Source organism: Lactuca virosa, chromosome 4 (assembly GCF_052849685.1).
Source record: "Lactuca virosa cultivar CGN04683 chromosome 4, Lactuca_virosa_CGN04683_v6, whole genome shotgun sequence".
NCBI lineage: Eukaryota > Viridiplantae > Streptophyta > Magnoliopsida > Asterales > Asteraceae > Lactuca > Lactuca virosa.
This window is the reverse complement of record NC_136429.1, coordinates 376424255-376447277: the sequence shown is the minus strand read 5'-3', so window position 1 is coordinate 376447277 and position 23023 is coordinate 376424255. Positions and strand designations below refer to the sequence as shown.

At 39.9% G+C, this 23023-nt stretch overlaps 1 long non-coding RNA gene across 1 annotated transcript; it reads left to right on the top strand.

Moving 5' to 3' along the window:
- The first annotated feature begins 18623 nt into the window (after positions 1 to 18623).
- On the top strand, positions 18624 to 20636 carry LOC145169015 (uncharacterized). Its single transcript, XR_013742243.1, has 3 exons — positions 18624 to 19323; positions 19485 to 19558; positions 19923 to 20636. It is a non-coding gene; the product is annotated as an uncharacterized LOC145169015 (long non-coding RNA).
- The last annotated feature ends 2387 nt before the right edge of the window (positions 20637 to 23023 follow it).

Here is a 23023-nt window from a genome sequence, read left to right as displayed (position 1 = left end):
TCAGAAGGTCATTTCAGTGTTGCCATGGATGCAACTCGCCGAGTCCATAATGGGACTCGACGAGTCGAGTCGGGGTTGCCCCGCGATTCGTGACATGTGTAACCCGTCGAGTGGGACGATGACTCGACGAGCCAAGAGAGGCTAGAAGGATTCAGAGAACCCGCATGGACTCGCCGAGTCGCCCTTGTGCACTCGACGAGTCGGGTCAAAGTTTGACCGTTGACTTTCGTTGACTTTAGGGTTCTGGTCAAGACTGATTCAAGAGAGTTCAGAGAGGGGTAGAATGGCCTTCTACCCAATCTTTAGAGATGAGACTATGAGAGAATATTGATCGGAGATGTTATTTGAATAATAGGAGGAGGCTAGGTCGGGACGTTGAGCATGAGAGTTTATCCGACTTCATCGAGGTGAGTCTTCTCACTATACTGTACCTGGAAGGGTACCTATGTGTGACCGAAAGGTCTTGTATGCTATGAGATGTATGTGCTATATGCGGTTATGTGATATGTATGTGCTATGTATGTTATGTATGGTAAGGACCGGAAGGTCAAGATGATATGGACCGGAAGGTCAAGATGACATGGACCGGAAGGTCAAGAGGTTACGGACCGGAAGGTCTACCGGGATTCGGGACGGAAGTCCCCTGAGACACATGGATCGGAAGATCCTACAGAGTTATGGCCTGGAAAGGCGTATGTGTTGTATGTGGTATTTTGGGGAACTCACTAAGCATTTATGCTTACAGTTGTTGTGTTATGTGTTTCAGGTACTAGCGAGGATCGCGGGAAGGCGTCGGCATGATCCGTACACACTCATAGAGATTATGTTTTGAGATTCTGGGTTTAGTTTGTTATTATGACAGTGGATACAGTTTGCTTGATATTGTTTTGATGAATAAAAGTATGTTTTAAAAATGAAAAATTGTTTTGGAAATTTACGTTGTTACAAGTTGGTATTAGAGCCTTGGTTTGAGGGATTCGGGTGCATCTTCGGATGAATCTGAACTCAAACTGAGGATTTGATAAAGTTTTTCATAAGATAAACAATTTGTCTAAGAGAGTAAAAGATTTTGAGAAAGGCAGAAGGAAGCAGTGTGTACGATCAGCCAGCGCCTGAACAATGATTTCCCAAAATACCCTTACATTATGTGTTATGAGATATGTTATGATATGATATGCATGCTAGAGTTGGATATGTATTCATATTAGGACTAGAGTGGCCTGATTTTGTGATGCCTTAGCCTAGGAAGGATTTTGCGGCTATGTAATGCTTGAGAGCGAGTAGGTAGCAGGGAGGAGCTGATGAGAGGTCTACCGAAGGGTAGCCTATGCCAGTGAGATATAGAGTACTTGTGATCTGGGATCCTAGGAGGAGGACTTGGGGTGAACATTGATGCGATGTGGACGGTAGTATAGGGCCCGTACTACTGAAGACACCGGATCAGTGCACAGTCCAAGTAAGAATCCTTAGGGTACCAGGGAACAAGTAGGGTTGAGTTATCGAGCGCGAGTATGCTCGAGCGAGTCTCTGATATTATTATGTTGTTTTTCAGAGACATCATGGTTGGGACATGCCACAGACCTGAGACGAGCGGCGTGAGTGACGAGGAGCTTCATCAGATGATCCACGATGAGGTGGCAGCGGCGATTCGAGCCGAGATTCCGGAGATGTTTGGGTCTATCAAGACCACATTGATTGAGACTTTTGATGAGCGGTACACATCGGTGACTGAGGCTGCGGCTGCTGCAGCTGTGGCTGCTGCCAGGCCTCAGGGAGGTGACTCGTTGTTGTTTCGGGAGTTCAGCAACACGAAACCACCAGAGTTTGATGGGACGCAGGATCCGATCGCTGCGATGAGATGGATTTCTGATATCGAGGGATGCTTCTACACGTGTTCATGTCCGAAGCATCTGAGGGTACGGTTCGCGCTGAACCAGCTTCGCTTGGGAGCGAAGGACTGGTGGAAGTTCGTGACGGCGAGCTTCACTCTTGTAGAGATTTCAGAGGTGACCTGGGAGAGGTTCACCGCTATGTTCAGAGACGAGTATGTTCCCTCGGTGGAGAGGGAACGGCTGGCACAGGAGTTCTTGACCCTCAAGCAGGGTACTGATTCTGTTACTATGGTTACCAGGAAGTTCCATGAGAGGGCGATGTTCTGCCCTGAGCAGGTGTCTACCGAGCAGGCACGCATGAGCCGGTATTTGGGCGTTTTGAGGAGGGATATTCCGGAGTTCGTGTCGAACTCGACTTACCGGACATTTGCTGAGCTCCAGGCAAATGCCCGGAAGAGGGAGATTGAGTTGGAGACTCAGGCCAGGGAGGAGGCCGAGTCTCAGATGATGGATCGGCGGCCGGCACAGTCTCAGCCGGCAGCCAAGCGGGCAAAGTCCGCTGATACGAGATATGGAGGCCAGAAGGGCCGCACTTGTGGGAAGTGCGGAAAGGGACATGATGGGGTCTGTCGATCAGGTGCTTGCTACAAATGTGGCAAGGAGGGGCATATCGCCAAGGATTGCCCCAAGGGGTTTATGGTTTGCTTTCATTACAACCAGACTGGCCATCAGAAGGCCGAGTGCCCGCAGTTACATCAGGGATCAGCATATGGATCTGCACCTGCTGCTAGGGTTACCGAGGTTCGGCCAGCGAAGGCCGAGGCACCGAAGGTTCGCGGGAGAGCTTTCCAGTTGACAGCGGAGGAGGTCCGCGCAGCGCCCGATGTTGTGGCTGGTATGTATTCTTTATTTATTTATGCTGAGTTGAGATATTGTGCTTATATTATGATATGCATAGGTACTTTTCTTGTGAGTTCTGTACCTGCCTTAGTGTTATTTGACTCGGGTGCGAGTCGATCATTTGTGTCGATAGCATTTAGTTGGCACATCAGTAGCCGACGAGAGGCGTTGAGTCGACCTCTACGAGTTTCCATAGCTGACGAGCGAGCGGTGTATGCTACGGATGTGATTCGAGGATGTGTACTCGAGATCTTCGGTGTTGAGTTCCCGATAGATCTAGTCCCGATTGCAATGGCGGACGTATGTGTCATAGTGGGCATGGATTGGTTGAGCCGATTTGGGGCTGTTATAGACTGCGAGCGACAGTTGGTGACGATACGAGACCCTAGTGGGGGAGTACTTACGATGTACGGCGAGGGTACCCGATGTGGGTCTGCGTTTTGTTCGGCTGCCAGAGCGAGACAGAGTTTACAGCAGGGCTGCATCGGGTTTGTAGCCTATGTGATGGACACACGAGAGGCCGCTGGGAGGCCAAGTTCGATGGAGGACGTTCCGATAGTGCGTGAGTTCCCGGATGTTTTTCCCGAGGAGTTGCCGGGTGTGCCTCCCGAGAGGCAGGTAGAGTTCCGTATCGACTTGGTTCCGGGGGCAGCGCCTATCGCCAAGGCGCCTTATCGCCTTGCACCGCCAGAGATGCAGGAGTTATCCTCGCAGCTTCAGGAGCTGCTGGGGAAGGGGTTTATTAGACCGAGTAGTTCCCCTTGGGGAGCACCGATCCTTTTTGTCAAGAAAGAGGATGGTTCACACCGAATGTGCATTAATTACTGGGAGTTGAACAAGTTGACGGTCAAGAACCGTTACCCATTACCGAGGATCGACGATTTGTTCGATCAGTTGCAGGGAGCGTCTTGGTTCTCCAAGATTGATCTGAGGTCTGGATATCATCAGATGAGAGTGCGTGATGAGGATATCCAGAAGACGGCGTTCAGGAGTCGTTATGGGCATTACGAGTTCGTGGTGATGCCTTTCGGGTTCACCAATACACCGGCAGCGTTCATGGATCTCATGAACAGGGTGTGCAGGCCGATGTTGGATCGTTCGGTGATCGTGCTCATTGATGATATTTTAGTGTATTCGAGATCTAGAGAGCAGCACGAGGAGCATCTGAGAGAGATCCTCGGGGTATTGAGGACGGAGAGGCTTTATGCCAAATTCTCCAAGTGCGAGTTCTGGTTACGGGAGGTCCAGTTCTTGGGGATCTCGTCAACCAGAATGAGATTTTGGTCAATCCGGCCAAGATTGTGGCGGTTATGAGGTGGGAGGTGCCGAGATCACCCACCGAGATCAGGAGTTTTCTAGGATTGGCCGGCTACTATCGGAGATTTATCAGAGATTTCTCCAAGATCGCCGTGCCTCTCACCAGGTTGACCCGGAAGGGTGTTGCTTTTTCATGGGGTCCGGAGCAGCAGACCTCGTTTGAGACACTTCGCCAGAGATTATGCGAAGCCCCGGTGTTAGCCCTCCTGGAAGGGATGGAGGATTTTGTGGTGTATTGTGACGCATCGATATCAGGGTTGGGTGCAGTACTTATGCAGAGGGGGCATGTGATAGCGTATGCATCGAGGCAGCTGAAGCCTCATGAGATGAGGTATCCCACCCACGATCTGGAGTTGGGGGCAGTGGTGTTCGCCCTCAAGTTATGGCGTCACTATTTATATGGGGTTTGGTGTACCATATACACGGACCACAAGAGCTTGAAGTATTTGATGGATCAGCCCAAACTGAATATGCGCCAGAGGAGATGGTTGGACGTGGTAAAGGATTACGATTGTGAGATCCTGTACCACCCGGGCAAAGCTAATGTTGTAGCTGATGCCCTGAGCCGTAGGGCGGAGAGTGCCCCGATTCGAGACATTTGTATGCGACTGACAGTGATGACTCCGGTGTTGGACACCATTCGGGAGGCCCAGGCAGAGGCCGTGATACCGGAGAACCGCAAGAGGGAGCGGGTGATCGGGTAGGTATCTGAGTTCGTCACCGATAGCCGAGGGCTAATGACCTTTCAAGGTCGGATTTGGGTGCCGTATGCATGCGGGGCACGTACCATTCTGATGGAGGAGGCGCATAGATCGAGGTTCTCGATCCATCCCGTAGCCACTAAGATGTATTTGGATTTGAAGAAAGACTATTGGTGGCCCTATATGAAGAGGGATGTTGCATGGATTGTTGAGAGGTGCTTAACCTGTCGCAGGGTTAAGGCCGAGCACCAGCGTCCGCATGGCAAGTTGCAGCCACTTGAGGTTCCCCAGTGGAAGTGAGAACAGATTTCCATGGATTTTATCACCAAATTGCCAAGGACCGCGAGGGGTGTCGATGCAATTTGGGTGATCGTTGACCGGTTGACGAAGAGCGCTCACTTCCTTGCTATCAGTGAGAGCTTTTCCGCTGAGAGGCTGGCTGAGTTGTACGTGAGAGAGGTGGTATCGCGTCATGGAGTAACGATCTCGATTGTGTCAGATCGAGATGTACGTTTCACTTCCAGATTCTGGAAGAAGTTCCATGAGGAGTTAGGTACGAGGCTCCATTTCAGTACCGCATACCACCCACAGGCGGACGGGCAGAGTGATCGGACGATTCAGACGCTCGAGGACATGCTCCGAGCATGTGTGTTGGACTTCAGGGGAAGCTGGGACACGTATCTGCCGTTGGCTGAGTTTTCTTATAACAACAGCCCACCATTCGAGTATTGGTATGCCTCCCTTCGAGTTGTTGTACAGGAGGAGATGTCGGACTCCCATTTGCTGGGGAGAGGTAGGGCAGCGCGTGATGGGCAGCACTGAGATAGTGCTTCAGACGACCGAGCAGATACAGCAGGTTAGACAGAGGTTGTTGACGGCTCAGAGTCGCCAGAAGAGTTATGCGGATAGGCGACGATCCGAGCTTGAGTTCCAGGTGGGAGACTTCGTACTCCTAAAAGTGTCTCCTTGGAAAGGAGTGATTCGATTAAGGAAGAGGGGCAAGCTGGGTCCCCGGTATATTGGGCCGTTCAGGGTGACCGCGAGGGTGGGCAGGGTAGCATATCGGTTGGAGCTACCTGCGGAGCTGAGCCAGATTCATGACACCTTCCACGTGTCTCAGTTGAGGAAGTGTATAGCCGACGAGTCGGCAGCGGTACCACTGGAGGATATTCAGGTAGATGCGAGCCTGAATTATGCTGAGAGGCCAATCGCGATCCGGGATCGGAAGATCAAGGTTCTGAGGAACAAGGAAGTGTCCCTGGTGCAGGTCCAGTGGCAACATCGGAAAGGGTCCGAGCTGACTTGGGAGCCGGAGCTGGAGATGCGGGAGCAACATCCAGAGTTGTTTGCCGAGCAAGACTTCGAGGGCGAAGTCTGATTCTAGTGGGGGAGAATTGTAACATCCGGATTCCCAGGTATCTTATTTTAAGTATTTATCTTGAGTTTTAGGGAGGGACTCGGCGAGTAGGCACTCAGACTCACCGAGTAGGAGCGCGCATTTCTTGTCTGATTTAATGAAGGACTCGACGAGTCGATGCGTGGACTCGGCGAGTCCGCGCTGTAAAGTGAAACCCCAATTCTCGGGGCCTGTGCCCTATTTAAAGGCCTTTATGGCCTCCATTTGCGGCCAATGCACCCCTGAGAAACCCTAGAGAGCAGAGAGAAAGCTTATAGTGCAAGAGGAGGGCTAATTCATCATTCTAAGTGTGATTTTGCAAGAAAGAAGGAAGGAAGACAAACAAGGAAGATTGAGGAGCTCAGATCTATCACCCATTTGATCAGAAGAGGCTGCTAGAGGTACTAATTTGTGCTCAATCTCGTGTATTTGGTGATCTACTTGAATCTAGGGTTTTCTTATGCCTTCTTTGGGCTTGGATTCAAAGTATGTGAGGTCCCAAGGTGGAGTTCTTCTTAGATATGGACCTTAAGAGGTCCAGAGAGTCCTATCTACCTTGCTTTTTGCTATTCCATTAGAGATATGACCCTAGGTTGCCATTCTAGAGGTTATTTCACCCAAAGGAGCTTTATGGACATTGCATGAGTGTAAAGGTCGGACCTTTACGTGATTATAGTGGTTGGGAAGGCCAGATCTATAGGTTAGAGAAGTAGATCTGACCTCAGAAGGTCATTTCAGTGTTGCCATGGATGCAACTCGCCGAGTCCATAATGGGACTCGACGAGTTGAGTCGGGGTTGCCCCGCGATTCGTGACAGGTGTAACCCGTCGAGTGGGACGATGACTCAACGAGCCAAGAGAGGCTAGAAGGATTCAGAGAACCCGCATGGACTCGCCGAGTCGCCCTTGTGCACTCGACGAGTCGGGTCAAAGTTTGACCGTTGACTTTCGTTGACTTTAGGGTTATGGTCAAGACTGATTCAAGAGAGTTCAGAGAGGGGTAGAATAGCCTTCTACCCAATCTTTAGAGATGAGACTATGAGAGAATATTGATCGGAGATGTTATTTGAATAATAGGAGGAGGCTAGGTCGGGACGTTGAGCACGAGAGTTTATCCGACTTCATCGAGGTGAGTCTTCTCACTATACTGTACCTGGAAGGGTACCTATGTGTGACCGAAAGGTCTTGTATGCTATGAGATGTATGTGCTATATGCGGTTATGCGATATGTATGTTATGTATGGTAAGGACCGGAAGGTCAAGATGACATGGACCGGAAGGTCAAGATGACATGGACCGGAAGGTCAAGATGACATGGACCGGAAGGTCAAGAGGTTACGGATCGGAAGGTCGATACGGGTAGGACCGGAAGGTCTACCGGGATTCGGGACAGAAGTCCCCTGAGACACATGGATCAGAAGATCCTACAGAGTTATGGCCTGGAAAGGCGTATGTGTTGTATGTGGTATTTTGGGGAACTCACTAAGCATTTATGCTTACAGTTGTTGTGTTATGTGTTTCAGGTACTAGTGAGGATCGCGGGAAGGCGCCGACATGATCCGTACACACTCATAGAGATTATGTTTTGAGATTCTGGGTTTAGTTTGTTATTATGACAGTGGATACAGTTTGCTTGATATTGTTTTGATGAATAAAAGTATGTTTTAAAAATGAAAAATTGTTTTGGAAATTTACGTTGTTACAAAAATAATGAGTCTTTTCTGCATAAAATCTTACATTATATACCAACATGTTTTTCTAAGATGTTGATTATGTATAACTTGTGGGTTTATGGTATTTCTGGTCGAATTTTTTAGGTATTTTCAAATAAAAAATAATTTATAATCAAAATGTATTGAAATTTGGGTAATAGTTATGGGTAATTTGGGTATTAGGTCGAGTTCGGGTATTTCAGATATTAGTCGGAAAAAAATTGTTAAATTATTTTTAGTTATTAATAAATGATATTACCATCTAAATTTTGTTATTAAGTTATTAAAAGTAACCACTACCACATTTGTTACAATCAAGAATGTACATTTAAGTATAATAAACAAGCAATAACATTAAGGGTGGAAGGAGTCGATGTGGTTTGAAGATTTTGGGTTGGTGATACCATCGGTACCGTTAGAAAAACGAACCCGAGTATAGGCGGGTTCAGGTGGAATTATAATGCCTTGTTCCAAATTGTTTCTTAAAGTGGGGAAGTAACCGGAAGATTAAGTATCATAGGGCCTTTGAGTAAAAGATATTAGACCTATTTGGAGGTGGGTAATGTGATTTAGATGATCGGGAGTTTGGTTGGTGTTTTGGAGCCAAGGGGTATTTCTTTACTAATACAAGTATTAGTAAAGAAACACATAAACTTGTTTAATGAACAACTTATGACATTCATGAAATCCTTCCGTTATAAGAAAACAAACTAAATTCTAGGTTGTTATGGGTGTATATTTTGGCTTTTTTGTTTTGTTTTATTTTCTGTTTTTGTTTGTTTTTTGTTTTTTGTTTTTTTAATCTTTGAGAGCCCATGTACCTTTTACGGAAAACTTCTTGGCTTCTTGAGTGGTCAATATTATATTGTAAGAGTGGTCAATGTTATATTGTTATTTATAGGTTATTAATTTCGAAAATCTAAACTAAGATACAACTTAATCATAGACAATCATCATTAACTAGAGCATGAAACTTAATCCTTGTAACGAGACTAGCTCATTTGAATAACAACAATCTAATAAAATAATTAAAAATTCAATATAAAGCACGAGCTCATAATCCCTCATCCTTGTAACAACCCCTCATCCTTGTAACAACAACTTTGTTCTTGTTTCCCATGATCAAGTCGAGCTCCTCATGCCTTAGATTCCTACTTTCTTTTAGTAATCCCTCATCCTTGTAACAACCCCTCATCCTTGTAACAAAAACTTTGTTCTTGTCGCCCATGATCAAGTCGAGCTCCTCATGCCTTAGATTCCTACTTTCTTTTAGTCCATGCAAATCAACGCAAATATGAGTACCAAAATTTGTGTCAATGATCCAAGAATTAAAAGTTGAAGTATTATGGAGTTCAATCATAAAAATACATGAGGTGCAACACCCTTTGGCCTTGTTTTTCTTAAGTTCATCCAAGTACTTTGGACAACTACGTTTCCAATGTCCCTTTTGTTGACGGTAGAAGCAGATGGCCTCATCAGGGTTGCTTGTAGGTGCTATTTCAAAATCGTCCTTCCTTTTAAGGTTAGAGTTGAACCGTCCAACTTTACCCTTTTCCTTTCCTTTGTGATAGTCAACCTTCTTTCTTTTGACACCGCCCTCCCTAATAGCCAGAACATGGGCTGTAGAGCTAGAGCTATGACGCTTAATCATGATAGCCTCGACAGTTATCGACATGCCATGTATCTCCATCAAGGTCTTTTCCATATTGTTCATATTATAGATCATAATAAATTGATCATATGAAATGGTCAGCGAGTTGAGGACTATACCAATAGCCAACTCTCGAGGAAATGAAACACCAAGCTGCTCTAATCTATCAATGTATGACTTCATTTTAAGAACATGCATACTGACAGAAGTTCCCTCTGGAAGCTTGCATCCTAGAAGGGATTTGAGGATGTTGAATCGTTCCTGTCTAGGTTGCTCTTGGAACATGTCTGGAATCATGGTGTAACACCGTGTTTTTTTAAACATAAATAAATTAAATATTTTCTCAAACCAAAAGTTAGGGTTGCATCCAGACATACGTACGCCCTGCGTATATAAGAGATAAGAGCATAGATATGAATTTTACAAGTTAGGGTTGCATCCAGACATTTGTTCCCATGTTTGAGAACCACCCCTTACTCCCCAACCTGAGAATAAGAGATAAGAGCATAGATATGAATTTTACAAGTTGAAGTCTGATTGCACTTATCATTGGTATAGTTTAGTAGAGCTATGTAGCTTTGAACATTTTGTAGCTTAAACATACTTAGGATTCGACATGGTCCATAATGGACTGAACTAGACACATACATTTCTAATATCCAAGACCTCAAACCATTTGGACACTCCTATGATTTACTATAATTTTTGCAACATTGAAGTGAGGAAGTGTCCGATACAACAAACAACGTAAACAAATGCCACTGTTTGGTTTTGTTAAGTTTGGAACTAGCTCTAGAGTTATGATTATTAAAGGTAATAGACATTCATATCTTTCAAGAGACATAAACCTCACATTTTAATGATTTTTGTATATTTAGCTATGATTTTAGAAGTTGAGGCCATATTACATGGATTCATATTATTATTTAATTTCTATTAGCAAATCACAATGTCATTAACCATGGGACTTAGCCATTAAATCATCAATGTATTAAGCTCTGAATGTTGCCATAAAACATGGCTTAATACTAGGGAATAAAGGGTTCCAATGGATGTCAAACTTTAACAATCCAAAATAAATTTCACTTCTGACTCATGCCCACTATTTCAATATTTCGATTAAATTGTTATCCGAATCAGTTCTTGAACCAAAAAAATAAAGGAACTAGACCTTTTTACCATTAAAAGGGCTGGTTATATGTCTTAAAAGGATTTTTCTTTGGTTTTCTATAATTTTTCAAAAGTGGACAGAATTTTGCATTCAATAGCCTTTTTGGTTACGGGTTTTGAGTTCTTGGTTTTTGCTAGAGGGTTAGAAGAAGATTACTTACTTGGTTTGACTTGGAAGCAATCACAAACAGCCTGAATGCCTTCTTCCCCCTTGCTTCCTTCTTTTCCTCCTCTCTCCTCCTTTCTTTTTTCCTCTCTTTCTGTCTCGGTTTCTTCTTCTTTTTTAGGTAAATTACACCATTCATCCCATGTGCATGTGCCAAAAAGCACGTTTAGTCCCTATTTTCAAAAATTAACTCGGACTGTCCCTGGGTTTGCTTTTTCTTGCACGCTTTGTACCATCTCGTGTTTCCAGGTATTTTCAGATCCTTCATTTCTAAAAATTAATATGTCATGTTAGTCCTTGAATTTGGTTGAATTTAGCCCTAAGATACCCGAGGGGGCAAATTGGTAATTTTTGTAGGAGGGGGTACGCTAGGCATACATATGAGTACGCTAGGCGTACTAGGGCGCACCTTAGTATGCTGGGTGTATGCATATATACACAGGGCGAACGTATGTCTGGATGCAACCCTAACTTTGTGTATGATTCAACAAGTAGTAGAACAAGCATATGAGTCGAATTTTATCTGTTCCTTCTTGGTTTAGAAGCGATATTTGGGCCCCTCGATGATTTTGTTTTGACCTATGTACCGGGCCCGGTCAGAACTAAATTGATGTGTTCGATTAAGTTCTATGTCAAACAAATCGGAAATCGGGAAACAAACTGTTGGACAATAAGTAAGACATTGTTCCATGTATTTGTCCGGCTGATATCTAGAACAGAGGATTATATGATCACTTATCTTAAATGGCATATCATCATCATCTTAGTTCCGAGAGACCTTGAAAGAGCTACGATTGCTGATCGGTTCCTGAAGTCATTCTTGCAGTTATAGTTATTAGACTTATCCAAGTGGGAGACTGTTGGGTTAGGTGTCTAAGTTCATAACTATTCCTGGAATGTACTTGACCCGGTTAGCATGGTCCATTTGGGTTGCATGGCATTGCAACACTTGGATAGACTAAATGAGAGAAAGGACACTTAAGGTTTATTAATATATTATAAGTTCTAATATATTAATAATATTATTTAATTAATATTGATCAAAGAATTAATTTGGAATTAATTAAGTGATCAAAAAGAGACTAATTAAATATATGGGGTTGATTGTGTAAATCATCTATTCTTGTATAGTGGGCTAATGATCCATGGTTTGTGTGGATTGGGCTAAAACCCATAAGGTACTCCATGGATAGTCCATGGAGGTTACAAACCCATGGATCATGGAATATGGAAAGCCATGACAATTAGGGTTTACATGGTGTAACCCTACTTGTGACACAACTATATAAAGACCCCATGACTAGAAAAATCGGCACTACAAGCAAGTACAAGAGGGCTAGCCGAATTTTGAGTGTTAGTGAACTTCTCTCAAGGTTATTCCAATTGTTGTGGTGTTGTGTAAGACATTTGAGGCATCACACTTGAGGTGCTAGGCTCACAAGGTTCTCAAGGAATCCAAACAATAAAAGGTATGTCCTTCTACTAGCTATTATGTTTAAAAGTTCCCCATGTCATGCTAGTTAGGTTAAGAACCTTGGAAAATCAAATTTGCATGTATCTTAGTAAAACATAGATCCAAGGTTTCTAGGGTTGCATGTACACCTTAGGAGTGTTAGAATGCTCAAAACCCAACATAAAGTTGTAAAGTCGGAAACTTTATGACTCTAAGGTGCATTTGGACGATGGATCTGAAGTTAGGACTTAGGTGCTTAAGTCATTAAGCACTTATTGGAGTTTTGGACTTTGCGAGGGTACGCCCCGCGTAGAGAGGAGTACGCCCCACGTAGGTGGTCAGCACTCCCGTTTCCAGTCAACGCAAGGCTCCAGTACGCCCAGCATACGTCTTCTGACGGGCCTTTGCGATTTGGGCTGCGGTTTTAGGCCATCTTTGAGCCAGCTCATCTTGGGCCATTGTTGGACTTTTTGAGTATGAGTGTTGGACCAGTTAGAAAGTTGGACCTTAGGATAAGGCCCAATAAGGAGTTGGGCCCAATTTGGAAAATTGGGCTAATCATGGGCCTTTAAGTAATTGGGTCTTTAGATCTAAGATTTGGACTTGGGTCTTGGCCCAGTTAAGGAAAGGGTGAAGTGGACAATTACCCTATGTTTGGGGCCTTAGCCAAGAGTGGTATTCCAATTATTGATTGAGTATTCATTTATTGTGATAGTTCGGGATTTTCGGTGAGTCAGCAGTCGGAGGTTTTAGTTCAGTTCGACATTGTGAGGTGAGTCTTCCTCACTATACTTTCGGGTCGAAGGCACCAAGGCCGACCCATTGGTTTGATAACCTGATATTGTTGATATGCTGAGTATGATATAATTATGCATGCTAGTCTTGTTATGCTAGTCTGGTAGATCTGTAGGACTACCTGTGAATTGCTTGTTTATCTGCTTATGATATAATATGTTATATGTCGACATATTGTGTGGGTTAGGTTAAGGTTGTACTGCTTTGTGTTGTAGCCAACAAACCCTGGAGCATACCAGATATGAGATGAGGGCCAGGAAGGGCATGTCATACTCATACTGAGGGCTCATGGACATTCTATATACGAGCCGAGGGTCAGGTAGAGCATGCCAAACTCGTACTGAGGGTCGGGGAGCAAGCCAGACATAAGCTGTGGGCCAAAGGGGCAAGCCAGACTTATGTTGTGGGCTCAGGGGTAATCCAATCTGTTAGCTATGGACCCATTGCATGCTGATATTATATTTGTACTATTTGTTATGTATTGGTATTTTGGGGGAACTCACTAAGCTTTGGGCTTACAGTTGTGGGTCATGTTTCAGGTACTTCAGAGGATCGCGGGAAGACGAAGACGTGATCGTGCACCTCCTCATATTCTATTTTTACGATTTTGGGAAAACTCTGATGTAAAACGTATTTTGAAACAATTTGTAAACAATGATGATTTGGGGTTTGTTTTAAAAAGTTTAAATTTTTTCATGAATTTTATGAATGTTACACACTTAGTCCCTATTGACATAAAATGACTATTTTGCCCTTAATAATTTGTTTTTAAATTAATTTAATTTATTTATCAGTTTAAATTAATAAAAAAATATAAAATAAAAATTATTATGTACAAACCCATCCACCCTCCTTTCCCTTTCCCAGATTCTATCCCTTTTTCTCACATATTCATCTTCCTTTCGAACTCATCTTCCTCTCTAATGATCGGCACCCCTGAAGCTACTCTGACGAGATCATGAAACCATCCACCCTCAATGCACGATGTAGAACAAAAGCAACAACAAAGAGAGAGAGAGAGAGAGAGAGAGAGAAGTTGGTGGCGGTTCAAATTTGTGTTTCAGATGGGAGTTTCATATCCGGCGGAGCTGGAGTGTTTAGGGTGGTTTCCGGTAAAAAAAATCCTCCTTATTTCTCCTCTAGACCCACTGATCAGAGAGAGAAAGAAGTTGAGGGAAGCCAAATCGATAAGAGGAAGAGGAAGAGGAGATCAAGGAGAACGGTTTTCCGGAACTAAATAAAATCCTCCATGTGTCGCCTCCAATCCACCACTGTCCTCCCCTGCAATCCACTGACGTTGTAATCCATGGATTTGCACTTCGTGGATCTGCACTCTGTCGATATGAATGTTAGAGACCGTCTCTTCGAACTCTTCTAGGTGGTGGTGCAGGAGACGTCTGGTTTAGAGATGAAGAAGGAGACAGATGGGGTTAGCGAAGTCTGGTTGGAGGCGGATGGGAACGACGACGTCTGGTCGGAGAAGAACGTTGTCTTCCCCATTTTGATTTTGCCCTAATTCTGGATTGTTTGCATAATAATTGGTTTGTTTATATTTTTGGGTTTTTTGGTAGGGATGATTGAGCGATGACAGGTGTGTTCGAAGGGGGTAGGGTGAGCTGAGAGCAGATTTCTGGTGGTGGTTGTCTATGTTTCCAGTGGTGGTTATGCAGGATTTTGGTGGTGTTGCAGATGTCCGATGAGGGTAGTGGTTTAGTGTTCTTCAAAAAAAGAGAAAGAGCATGTAAAAGTGTTAGGTGGACCCACAACTTTAATTTAAATATTTTTTAATAATTAAAAATAATCAAAAATATTAAAAATAAATGAAAAAGAAATTGCAAAGGGCATTTTGGTCATTTCAAGTCTCACAGGGGATGAAACATGCAAATTTAAACTAACGAGGGATGAAGCGTCCACCTTTCTACGATATAAGAGACGGTCTGAGTTAATTATTGAAAATAGAGACTAAACGTGCTTTTTGGCACATGTACGAGGGATAAATGGTGTAATTTACCCTTCTTTTTTTAAGCCGCAAGCACACGCGCACACACCATGGTAGGGAGTATAGGGTTAGGCGACAAGAGGGTATAATAAGGAGGTTAAGGGCCGGTTCTTTTTGAGGCATGGGCTGCAAATTGTGAAGCAATCCCGTGGGTTATAACTTATAAGAGTTTCCATGCAATATTTGATTTTTACACAAAAGGAGCCATAACTTTACCATAATGGCATTTTCACCCTCTTATATAATTGTTCTTTCATATTAGATTTAGGTAACTTCCGTTTTAGCCCATAAACTTTCTAAATGTTTTCTTTTATTTTTATTTTTATTTGTTTTAAGTATTAAATCATTCCCTTATATCATTTTTATCAATTATTATTATTATTATTATTATTATTATTATTATTATTATTATTATTATTATCCTGAAATTACGATAAATAATTAAAGAACGAAAAATAAGATGTTACAACTCTCCCCGCTTACAATAAATTTTTTCTCGAAATTACTGGTCTTTGAAATTACTTATGACCCAAGCTAAATCATCAAGCCACATCTCACTATGGCTCTTAGTCCATGATGGTTCCTTGAATATCAAATTTGATTCTAGGTATTGCATCCATACTTCTAAGCGTACTTGAACTCATAACCATAGACGTCTATCTCCTGCTCGTTTTATAAGATAGAGCTCAAAATCTCTTCTTAACTTGAGCTTTCCTACACATTTAAACTGCTTCACACTCTCGAGAGTGTCACTTGGGTTATCATGATCTTTAACTTGAAATGTCTAAATTATTGCTACTCAAATTAGCGTGAACTCTCCTTTATCATGCACCGACATTTGGAACTCCAATCATCATGAAACTTTCTCCAAATTAGCACATGAACCGGAATCCTTGACCTGAATAAGTGACACCTTATGCTTAGGTACCACCTTACCTAACATAATTGTATCTTCACCTTTCTAGTAAGAAACTCACTCAGATTGTCATGAAACGGGAATTACTTATCAATATGTTTGTGTTAACTATAATGTGTTTTAATACCTCATGTTATGGGCAACTTTCATGAATACATCTCTAGCTATATTACTTTATTTCAATAATGAACGTCTGATCAGTTATCATCTACCACACAGTTTAGGATGTCAAGCCATAGTTTTTAACATGTTTAAACATTTCTCTACATATCTAGCCACGTTTCTCTTCAATCTCGGCCATCAATAACCTTCCATCACGCTAGACCTCGCAATCTGAGACACGAATACACGAATCTGTGAGAGACACGACACAACACGGATACACGACACGAATACATCTTAAAATTTGAGATAAAGCTTATCTCTCATCGTGTAATCGTAGTATGTCAAATTCGTGGCTGACACGTTTTCATGATATGAATACACGAATTGCCAGGTCTACATCACGCTCTATACATCTTAGTAGCACTCAAGTAAATGGAAAACTCTAACTTCGAAACATCATCTGAAAGTATTTATCTGGTCCTAATGGCGAATGGAATCCAAATATGATTTTATCGAGTCAACAACCCTCGGTTGTCTCTGACAAGATTTTGAATTTTCTGTCGACTCTTTATTTTCATTCCCCGTCTTTGCGGGCTTATCCTAAGCATATCTAATCTTATCCAACAGTGGTGTAACCAATGCCATATTTATGCATGAAATTTGAAATGTTGCACGACTCGTCTTTCAACTCACAACATATGTTATGATGTTAGCTTTGCTTGGTTGGAAAAGTATCTCTTATTCATCATCTTTATTTGCATGTAACTATATTTGTCGCCACGTACACCAATTTTGCTAGTCCATGGGATATATCAGGCTCTTGCGCTTGCGCTTGGTGTATCATGTATACTCCATCTCAATCAGGCAGCATGTTCAGATCCCCTTGGGAAAATCATGTTTATAAGCTTAAGTCGTGGATTAGTAAATTAGCCTTGAGGGGTCTGATTTGTCTTGAGGGGTAAGCAACTTCTTTACTTGCTACACTGGCACACAACCTAGCTCATAATAAGTCGCACCACAGTATATAGTTTATCTTCAGCCCCTTTACGCAAAGTCTAGACAATAGCTTCTTATAACGTATGCCCTTCAACACTCCTGAAGTTGCCTGTTATTCGTATCATCGTTCAATTATTATTTCTGAAACTTAGAAAGCTCGATCAGGTATTTGGACCATGCTTTAGTCCCCCAAGTAACAATCAAACAAGAACATGTAAAGGGATGCCCATCACAACCCTCAACCCAAATTGAAGCTTTCTTTTCAAAAAATAAGTTTTTCTTTTCTGCGATCTAATAGGAAACTAGGCAAACTTCATATCATTTGCCTCGTCTCTAGGAACCTCTTTCACAGTTAAATTTATCTTTAACTGAGTTACTACCTCAACTATTTTGGTTTTAAATGGTGATTGTGTTTCTAAATATTATGGATAAAGTAACAATTTATTAAGGTTTGTGAGAAATGAAATTGGCCTTCTTAGCATAATAATATTTGGTATTGGTTAAAACTTCTAATTGATTTTCACGTCACCTATGAAGTACTTAAAATTGTTGTCTCTCAAGTTACCACCTATTGTTCTTTTCGTATGACAATTTTGCATTATACACAATTGCAGGCTATGATGAACAGAAGTTTTTAGTAGTAGGAGCCAATTTTAATTGATTAAAATGCACCAAATTGTTGAATTTTTTTCCCAGGAGGCAACTTTATTGATTAAAATGCACCAAATTGTTCAGAAATTTTCCATCTTGTGTCCATTTTCCATAGCCAAAATGCTGTTTTGCAGCATGAAAAATCATCAAAGTTTTAACACCTATTGGTGAATTAGTTGGGAGCCCATAAAAGCTCTTTATAGAAACCTAATTTATGTTCTTTTTAACAGCCAAAATGGTAAAGAACAGCAGCTCCAATTGGTGCCTTATAAACTAAAAATCAGTAGTAAAATACTTTCAAGTGCCATTTAAAGGAGTCAAACATTAACAATGTAAATGGGTGTTGATTGCTTAGGATGTTATATTTATAGTGTGGTTAAGATTTAAAATCCATGTATGTTATATCTATCAATACAGTCATTTCAATTGAAGTATTCCAATTTAGTGTACACCCTTCTTATTGGTTGGTTGAAATTACAAATTCTTGGTGTTCAACATATTCATCATGTTGTATTCTTCGAATTCACAAACCCAAACTAATATCATATTAGTTATTTGTGATAATAAAAAAAAGTATAATGTTAGTTAAATAATTTTAGAAGAAAATAGAGTATATAAACATGACATGAAGGATGCCTTTCAAGAATAAAAATACATGTAAATACTCAAATCAATATTTGTTTATTAGTTGTAATATATATATATATCTATATACCTTAAAAAGCATTTAGCTCTTTTAGGACAAGAAGTCTTAAATTTAAGTAGTACAAAATGTTAAACACAACATACAAGTATCTAATGCATGATATCTCTTATTAGTATAAGACCACCTTAACTCTCGCGTATTGTTTTCCATCTCTCCTTATCTTATCTTGACCTGGTCTTTCTTTTTCATTTGAATTCCCACTTGAAACTCAGTCAAAGAACTCAGTAGATGGGTTTCCTTAATCCTGCCCACCAATCCCGGCTCCAGTATAGCTCCCCCATAACCGATCCTGCCCCTCTTCTACAAATTACTTACATCCTCCAATTTCTCTTTGCTCTCTCTCAATTCTTGATGTGTGCTTATTTCATTTCATGTTGATTCTTTGGTTTATATTAACGTAAGGTTTGTGGTTTTCCTGCAGGTTCCCTACCACGAACACTGTTGCCACCATCTATGTCATCCCCAAACCACATCGGTGGATCTGGACTCTAAATCCCCCTTTTAAAGAAACTAATGCCAGCCACATCCCAAGCCCTATATCCTCCACAACAATTAATATATTTCTAACAAGCTCCAAGTTGTTGTCGCTTTTCATGGTAACCACCGCACAACCACCCATCCTAAAATTCAATCGGAAGAGCAACAACATTTACAGCCGCCAACCCCCGACACCACACCAACCACCGATTCTCCCTTCTCCAACAGCTGGCTATGTGTGGCTTGAGTGAATGTGTTCTACTACGGCTCACTATGGTGTCATGTTTTGTTGAAGGTCCGACTATGGTGATGGGTTTCGATTGAGATGACGGTAGATTAACCATCTATCTCCGACTGTACTGTTGATCGCTGACCACAAAGGTCTTCATCTCTCTCTATCTCTCAACGACTTTGTGTGTATCATATCTATTTATGGAGTCATAGACTAAAAGTGGTTGAAGCAAAAGTTGAAGGTGTTAATTTGATCAGATCTGTGTTCACAGACACATACATATTTATTTGTTCTACATTTGGCCTTTCAGGTAAGTAGTGCCTCAAGATGTTGATTCCTCATGATGAAGGGAAATATCACATGGTTGACTCCTTATGCACTTCAGTAAGTAATGCCTTAAGATGTTTACTTTCGTGGAGTTATATGAGGTTTGTGATGCATTCAAGTTTTTACCTTTGTTATGAATTATTTCTATTTGTTTATCAGTTACATGATTTCATCTCATACTTACATTTATTTTAATTTAATATGCAAACTCTCCTTGGTTTTATCAATCTTAGACTCTATTATTCAATAAATTTGAAATATTCATCTACCCTTGATTCTCGACTGAAAGCTTTAGCTTCATGTAGGAATTTTCTATCACATAATAGATTATTACTGAATATGTCATGTTTTAATAAATTTTTAAAAATTTATGCAAATATATATACTTTGACAAGGTATTTTGATGCTAATGACCATACAGATGGAGCAAATAATGCAGAATCTGGCCTTGGAATAGCCCAACTTCAACCCTAAAGCCCTGCTAATGAACCTGGTGCATTAATGCATGCACATTGACTTTCTTGCTTTTTCAATATAATATAGGCAAGTGTATCAACTCTTAACTCTCAAGTATCTCTCATCTTCCTGTATCTTAGTCTAAGATAAATGCTTATGTTTTAAACTTTTAACTGCTAATTGTTTATTTATAATTCCCTTTTTATAAATTGTGTATTCATATTAAAAATTGGTTATCGGTAGGGCTTTCAAATGACCTGCTAAAAGAACAGGCAATATTATCTACATTCAGTTGTAAGGCTTCTTTGTACAAGTGTTGTTATAACCGTTTAGTTTGTTTTGGTTCTTGATTCTATTTTGGGTTTATTGCATCTACATATATGTAGGTATTATTTTGGTTTTCAAAAGCTCAAGACATATAATTAAAGTTTTTGTATCAAGATCAAGCTAGAGATAATGTAGGCAATTCATGTTTGTGTTTGAAGATATTAAACTCTCATCATTGTTTGCCAAAGAATTTGTAGTGCTCAGTTGTAGTTTGGAATAAGTATAGTGACTTAAAAGGTGCGATGATTGACAATCTGGCCTTTGGCTTCATGGTTTGGTCGTTAAAGGGCAATCTAGACCATTTTACCCTCGAATGGGAGAGAGTAACCTCCGATGTTGTTTTATTGTTTACTGCATGTTCTGAATGTTAAAAAAATATGCTAAAGTGCAATATATGATGTTCTGGTTGGTTTTGCATTACTCTACACACAAGTGTGTTGGCTTTCCCTCTGTTGGACGATATTACCCTTGGCCTAATTTCACATGTGTTGGCTTTCCCCCTATATGTATGTGCTCTATATAATATAACAAATAGAAATATATTTTGCAAAAAAAAACCAATTAAAACAATGCACTTTAATATTTACTCATAATAGCAAAGTACTTTGAATTTTTTCATGATGAACTAAAAATGGGCTGCTTTTTTCTGCATTTAAACATATAAATGGAAGTCCATTGCCATTTCTTGTATTTAACAAATTGGGTGTTATTTTCTTGATTTATAAATAATCTTTTTATTCAAAATAATCTATGGAAGTTATTTGTCCACTGTATGATTACAAAAGAATATAACAATTTAACCGGATGTACTTTATCAATTATTTTTTAAGGATGTTATGTATGTGGTCTAGCCTAAACATTACAAGTTCTAATTTCATTTTGTATTTTACATCAGTTTTAAAGTACACGCAACTTACTTATATATAACAGTTAACATTAAGATTTTGATCTAAAAACTAATAAAAAAAAAAACTAAACAAATTACACAAGCGGCTAATATTCAAAGCCCTCATTACGCGAGGACACTAATCAATAAAAACAAATTAACAATTTATCAACCCTTTTCATCGAGATGAAACAACCCCCTTACGTGCCGTCTGTCGTCCATGAAATATTCCTGTTAGCCGAAAGGGAAACAACTCATAAAACCAAACTATATGAGACTCTACAAATAGAACGTTCATTACAAAATAATATTTTTTTAACAAAATACATCAACATACTTCTATATTTAATCTAAAATAGCAACATACTTTTAAAGGAACATTTCTGAATGACAAATAAACACTAAAAGAAAAAGATTCGTCAAAAAGTAACGTACGTTCCTTAAAATATAACATGTTTCTGAATGGAAATAATTGTCGTTTTTTATATTTAATAAAAAAAAACTAAAATATTTAATCTAAAATAGCAACATACTTTTAGAACTTATTTTTTATCAAAAAAAAACTAAAAATACAGAAATTCATAACTTTTTATCCTTTTTCCAATGATATCAAATTCGAATTTTTTTTAACGTCAAATTCACAATGTGAATCTTTGAAAATTCACAATGTAAATCCGGATTCACACGGTGAATCTGAAAAATATTTTTCACATTCACAATGTTAATATATGAATTTAGATATTTTTAGATTTTTTTTTCGATAAAGAATAAGCTCTAGAAATTGAAAAAAAGATTTGGTTCCTTGAAGAACCAATAATTATGGTTCTCTATTGAACTTTTCTATATATATATATATATATATATATATATATATATATATATATATATATATATATATATATATATATATATATATATATATGATTTAACTGAATATCTTTAAAGAAAATCTGAGAGAAACTAATCCTTAAAAAATGACTACTTTTTTAAATTGAAATATTCATTATCATCATCCAAATCAAACTAATTTTTAAAAGAACAATATTTGATACCTGTAGGGTATGTTTAATATCATTTTGATGAAAGTTTATATACTCACCTAAGTTAAACTCTCGGGTTTGTTAGCCATAAGTTACTATTAAACATCGGTGTTCCAGTTATGTTACTAAAAATTATTGATAGAAAGTGGTTTTTGTAATGAAAATAGACTACAAGTGATACCATTGATTACTTTTTGTTAATGGAAAAAAAACGACTTACAATGCCATCAACCAAATCCACACTAGAAAGTATGATGTTATTTCCTTGAACCGACTTCACTAATTCAATATTGACTTTTGGTTCTACAATATTGTTTATTTTATTCGGTGAATAAAATAAACAGAAGAAATTTCCTAAACCTAATTATACGTTGTTTATGCACTATTATTCACATAATATGGATCAAAAACATTAAAAAAAAAAACGTATGTTTTGTTTATATAAATATATTTTTTCTTCCCTTGTAAATTAATTACAATCTCCTAATCTTGCATCCGGACTTCAAATAAATAAATAAAATAAACATAAATCTTATCCTAAACTTACCATTATAAATCAAATCCTCTTATTAAATTAATTCTCATTATATCTGACACCATCTTACATATTAATTAGAAGAAATTTTTTGCTTGCGCATCTGCTATATTTTATAATTCGCTTGTTAATGATGAATTAAATACAAATATTTATTTTTTCTAATCGTTTTAACTATTATTTACATATTGTCATTATAAATATGTCAACCGTTGTTTTCATGGGTTATAACCTCGTAATATATATAATCAAAGGCAAGAAAAAATGCTACAAACAAA